Genomic DNA, 5,991 nt, shown 5'->3' on the forward strand with positions numbered 1-5,991 from the left:
ATTGGTAGGAAAGAGGATATGTCACATTAGCAAACAAACATTGGACATTCTGAGTTTGGCTATATCAACAAGAACAATTCAATTCGACAATCAGATTCACTTTTGTGAGCAATACTTCTCCCGCAAACTGGTTTTGATCCTGCTTTTGTACTCTCTATGCAGTTTTTGAACGAAACCTTACACACTGCTCATGACCGATCAACTCGACTTGACTTATTATGGCTTGCGCTTCTCTAGTTGTCTTGCACGACGACAGACTTAAATAATACATCGGTTTTGCCATGTCTTCTGCAAATGGTTTCTTTTTTCGGGAGTATTGGGTTAGTTTTCATAATGTGCAAGTTTAGTTGGACCGAAGTGTAGATTCCACTTTTTTTAGAAAAAAGTATAAGCGGCTTAAAAAGTGGAATTTGAATTTTTTTACATAGCTCAAAATTGTTTTTTAGAAAATATTGGTACCAAGACGAAAATTAATCTATATGAACATATTAATGCCTAGTACTAAAATGTGTGTACTAGGGTTGCTGATAATTTATAGTGCACTGTCGTATCAATTGCTCCTCCAACCCTCTATTCAAACTTACACACATTATTACTGCAACACAAAGTAACAAATCAATGCCTTGTGAAGGCATATATTCACATTGGTGTGATAAAAAAATTATCCCTAACCACGAGCACAGACACCTCATGTAATGAATTCCACCCAATATTGCATACTTGTGTGAAAAAGAAACATTGTGACTTGTTACCACACCTTTCTTGTAATCAAAGTATAATACGAAATCGTACATCACATGGACAAATGTGTGGTGTACTTCAATAAAGCAATAGAGACCATAGTAATTCTGCGTGAGAACATATTCAAGAGAAGTTCAGTTTTGCACAACCAAGGTATGTGATGAAATGTCCCTCCCCTATTTATTACTCCTCTACAATCAATTGATCCATCCACTTTTCCTTCCAGCTCTATAAAGTTGGGCGCAATAGAGAAAAGAGGGATGGTTGTTTGTAATTAGGCTGTCACTATGTATAAGACATACAAGACAATCATTGGCCGTTGGGATATACCAAAAATTCCAAATAACATGCAAAACAAAGTGATTTTGCTTAACTGTCATGCAAGAAGCCTCTTAAGTACACAATTTAGGCGGGTCAACACATGTGGGTTGACCAGTGGTGTGGTTGATGGAAAATTTCTATTTGCATCTCATTAGAACTACATGGGGGCGGGGTTTGTTTCTTTGTGTGTGTGCCACACACAACTAGCAAGCATATGTTTGCTCCATAGCTGTGTCCTTAGTTTTCCCCATATTTTAGGCCGGAAAAGATTTTTTCCTAAATTGGTTGAGAGGAAATGGAAATAACTAACAAAATTCAACAAAAAACACCATGTCAGGGAAGATCCACCCCCTCCACTCGCACTAGATGGAGTTGAAAAAATCAAACTAATAAAGTCACATCATGGAAAATCCACACCCTTCCACTTACAAGAGACCGCGTCGTCTAACCGAGATCCATCTTCCCCATATCCTCACAGAAGGTTACATTGTAATGTGCAAGTTCCATTCTAAGGCCCACTTCTTCTAGGATAACGACAAATTCTCTAGCCAACCCGCCACTTGTTGAGACATACCGGAACCCTCCTCGACATCCGATATCAAACACACATGTAAGATATGGGACATGTGGGTCTCGGGCCTTACCGAAGGTCACTCAAGACCCACAATACCGGGATCTTGATCCCCTTTCTCTTCCCTCGGGGATCGTTGCTCGACGGTCCCGCTCTCTTGTTTGGCCCCTCCCATAGCTGCGCTTCTAATATAGTACTAACCAGACTTCGGTTAGTAAATTTTGGTGTTTCTATATTTCATTTTTTATTCGGGTTTGAATTTATACCGAAAGGGACAGTCACCCTACACAGAAAATCCACTCAGAGTACTACGCGTTAGATTCCTTTCATTATGTATGGAAGGGGTAGTTAGACTTTCTGGTAGTCTTTGAGGTTGGTGCATTTGGAAGATTGTCATGGCTTCTCTTATACAAGCTTTGGGGTTGTCATTTTGCCTTATTGATTCCTTCTCGCTATGTTGAGGATGTGCAACTAGATATTTTGGCATCATATAACCATGAATCATCTAGTCATATCTGGATGAGTTCTCTGTAGAAGAAGGTACATATTGCCTCGTCTGAGCTGTTCTGCGTTTGATTGAGATGAAAACCAGTTTCTTCTTGCATGCAAGCATAGAAATCCTATAACAAGTTTATTTCCATTGTTTCTCTTGGAGCAAACTCAAAGAGTTTCCCACAACTATCCATAATATTAGCTCACTGGTTTGAAATCTGGCTGATAGAACAGCTCAAGTCGAAAGTTAACCCATTTGACACAATATTTGCTTGCTTGGATTGAATGAATCAGAAATCGAGTTGTTGGTGCCCGCTTCCCAAATACATGCCCTGCCTTGGGCTCACCAATGATATTGATGCCTTCCATGCGTGGCAAACCCCCCTATTAAATAGCCAAGCTCCCAACCCCATTTTGCCTAGCCAGGCGATGTGGGATTCATCACTGAGTGGACAAGCCCCATGGGAGAGAATGATTGGCGTGGGCAAGATGAAGTCTTGTCGAGTATTTGGCCTTGTGTAGTTCCATAATATGGAGGTAGTCAGCCCACATGAGTAACTGGGTTGTCCCCTAGTCGCACAAGGCCACACACGACACTTAGATGATCATTACGGGCGCAACTATGTGTCGTCTATTGCGAGACCAAACAATATCTTGCCTGAAGTGCATATGAAATGGGACAGCCCAACACGAAGGAGGACCATATATAGGCCTTAAGCCATGTGTTTTATGGTTTTATTTTTTTGCCATGTTTGTTTTCAGTTTTTTCTTTCTCCTTTTACATCCTTTTTTATTCTTTTTCATAGTTGTGACATTCTTATTCACAATTTATGTCGTTATATGTCCACCACTTTCATTTTCCACCAACAGCTGAACTACTGACCCACTACAATCGCTAGTACAATGCATGTCCATTGCTACGGGCAACATGAATACAATAGTCATAGTTTAGCAATTGCATCGACCAATAAGTGAAAGGGATATATATAGTTGTTCCTTACGGACGGGGCTAGTCCAAAGTGGAATCTCCATTGTTTTTTGGGTTATGAGCATGGCGGATTGGTAGGAAAGAGGATATGTCACATTAGCAAACAAACATTGGACATTCTGAGTTTGGCTATATCAACAAGAACAATTCAATTCGACAATCAGATTCACTTTTGTGAACAATACTTCTCCCGCAAACTGGTTTTGATCCTGCTTTTGTACTCTCTATGCAGTTTTTGAACGGAACCTTACACACTGCTCATGACCGATCAACTCGACTTGACTTATTATGGCTTGCGCTTCTCTAGTTGTCTTGCACGACGACAGACTTAAATAATACATCGGTTTTGCCATGTCTTCTGCAAATGGTTTCTTTTTTCGGGAGTATTGGGTTAGTTTTCATAATGTGCAAGTTTAGTTAGACCGAAGTGTAGATTCCACTTTTTTTAGAAAAAAGTATAAGCGGCTTAAAAAGTGGAATTTTAATTTTTTTTACATAGCTCAAAATTGTTTTTTAGAAAATATTGGTACTTAAGACGAAAATTAATCTATATGAACATATTAATGCCTAGTACTAAAATGTGTGTACTAGGGTTGTTGATAATTTATAGTGCACTGTCGTATCAATTGCTCCTCCAACGCTCTATTCAAACTTACACACATTATTACTGCAACACAAAGTAACAAATCAATGCCTTGTGAAGGCATATATACACATTGGTGTGATAAAAAAAATAATCCCTAACCACGAGCACAGACACCTCATGTAATGAACTCCACCCAATATTGCATACTTGCGTGAAAAAGAAACATTGTGACTTGTTACCACACCTTGCTTGTAATCAAAGTATAAGACGAAATCATACATCACATGGACAAATATGTGGTGTACTTTGATAAAGCAATAGAGACCATAGTAATTCTGCGTGAAAACATATTCAAGAGAAGTTCAGTTTTGCACAACCAAGGTATGTAATGAAATGTCCCTCCCATATTTATTACTCCTCTACAATACATTCATCCATCCACTTTTCCTTCCAGATCTATAAAGTTGGTCACAATAGAGAAAAGGGGGATGGTTGTTTGTAATTAGGCCGTCACTATGTATAAGACATAAAAGACAATCATTGGCATATGGGATATACCAAAAATTTCCAAATAACATGCAAAACAAAGTGATTTTGATTAACTGTAATGCAAGTAGCCTCTTAAGCAAACAATTTAGGCGGGTTCACACGTGTGGGTTGACTAGTGGTGTGGTTGATGGCATATTTCTATTTGCATCTCATTAGAACTACCTGAGGGCGGGGTTTGTTTCTTGGTGTGTGTGCTACACACCACTAGCAAGTATATGTTTGCTTCATAGTTGTGTCCTTAGTTTTCCCCATATTTTAGGCTGGAAAATATTTTTACTAAATTAGTTAAGAGGAAATGGAAATAACTAACAAAAATTCAACAAAAAGCATCATGTCAGGGAAGATCCACCCCTCCGCTTGCACTAGATCGCGTTGAAAAAAATTAAACTAATCAAGTACCGTCATGGAAAATCCACAGCCTTCCACACACAAGAGACCGCATCGTCTAACTGAGATCCAGCTTCCCCATATCATACAAAAGGTTACGTTGTAATGTGCAAGTTCCATTCTAAGGTCCACTTCTTCTAGGATGACGACAAATTCTCTAGCCAACCCGCCACTTATTGAGACATACCAGAACCCTCCCCAGCATCCGATATCAAACACACATGTAAGAAATGGGACATGTGGGTCTTGGGCCTTACCGAAGGTCACTCAAGAGCCACAATATTGGGCTCTCGGTCCCCTTTCTCTTCCCTCGTGGATCGTTGCTCGACGGTCCCGCACTCTTGTTTGGCACCTCCTGTGGCTGAGCTTCTAATATGGTACTAACCAAACTTCAATTAGTAAATTTTGGTATTTCTATATTTCCTTTTTTATTCGGGTTTTAATTTATACCGAAAGGGAAAATCACCCGAGACAGAAAATCCACTCAGAGTACTACGCGTCACATTCCTTTCGTTATGTACGGAAGTGGTAGTTAGACTTTCTGGTAGTCTTTGAGGTTGGTGCATTTGGTAGATTGTTATGGCTTCTCTTGTACAAGCTTTGGGGTTGTCATTTTGCCTTATTGATTCCTTCTCGCTATGCTGAGGATGTGCAACTAGATATTTTGGCATCATATAACCATGAATCATCTAGTCATATCTGGATGAGTTCTCTGTAGAAGAAGGTACATATTGTCAAAAGTCATGTGAGCTATTCTACATTTGATTGAGATGAAAACAAGTTTTTTCTGGCCTGCAAGCATAGAAATCTTGTACAAGTTTATTTCCATTGTTTCTCTTGTAGCAGTCTCAAAGAGTTGCCCACAACTATCCATAATATTAGCTCACTAGTTTGAAATCTGGTTGATAGAACAGCTCAGGTCAAAAGTCAATCCATTTGACACACTATTTGCTAGCTTGGAGTGAATGAATCAGAAATTGAGTTGCTGATGCCCCCTCCCCAATGACATGCCCTGCGTTGGGCTCACCAATGATATGGATGCCTTCCATGCATGGCACCCCACCCTATTAAATAGCCAAGCTCCCTACCCCATTTTGCGTAGCAGGCGCTGTGGGATTAATCACTAAGTGGACAAGCCCCATGGGAGAGAATGCTTGGCGCGGGCAAGAAGAAGTTTTGTCGTGTATTGGGCCTTGTGTAGTTGCATAATATGGAGGTATGTAGCCCACATGAGTAATTGGGTTGTCCCTATCCTTACGGGTGAAACTATGTCGTCTGTTGCGAGACCAAGCAAGATCTTGCCTGAAGTGCCTACGAAATGGTACAGCCCAACACGCAGCACGACCATATATAGGC

This window comes from Triticum aestivum, chromosome 1B (genome assembly GCF_018294505.1).
Source record: "Triticum aestivum cultivar Chinese Spring chromosome 1B, IWGSC CS RefSeq v2.1, whole genome shotgun sequence".
NCBI classification, from domain to species: Eukaryota; Viridiplantae; Streptophyta; class Magnoliopsida; order Poales; family Poaceae; genus Triticum; species Triticum aestivum.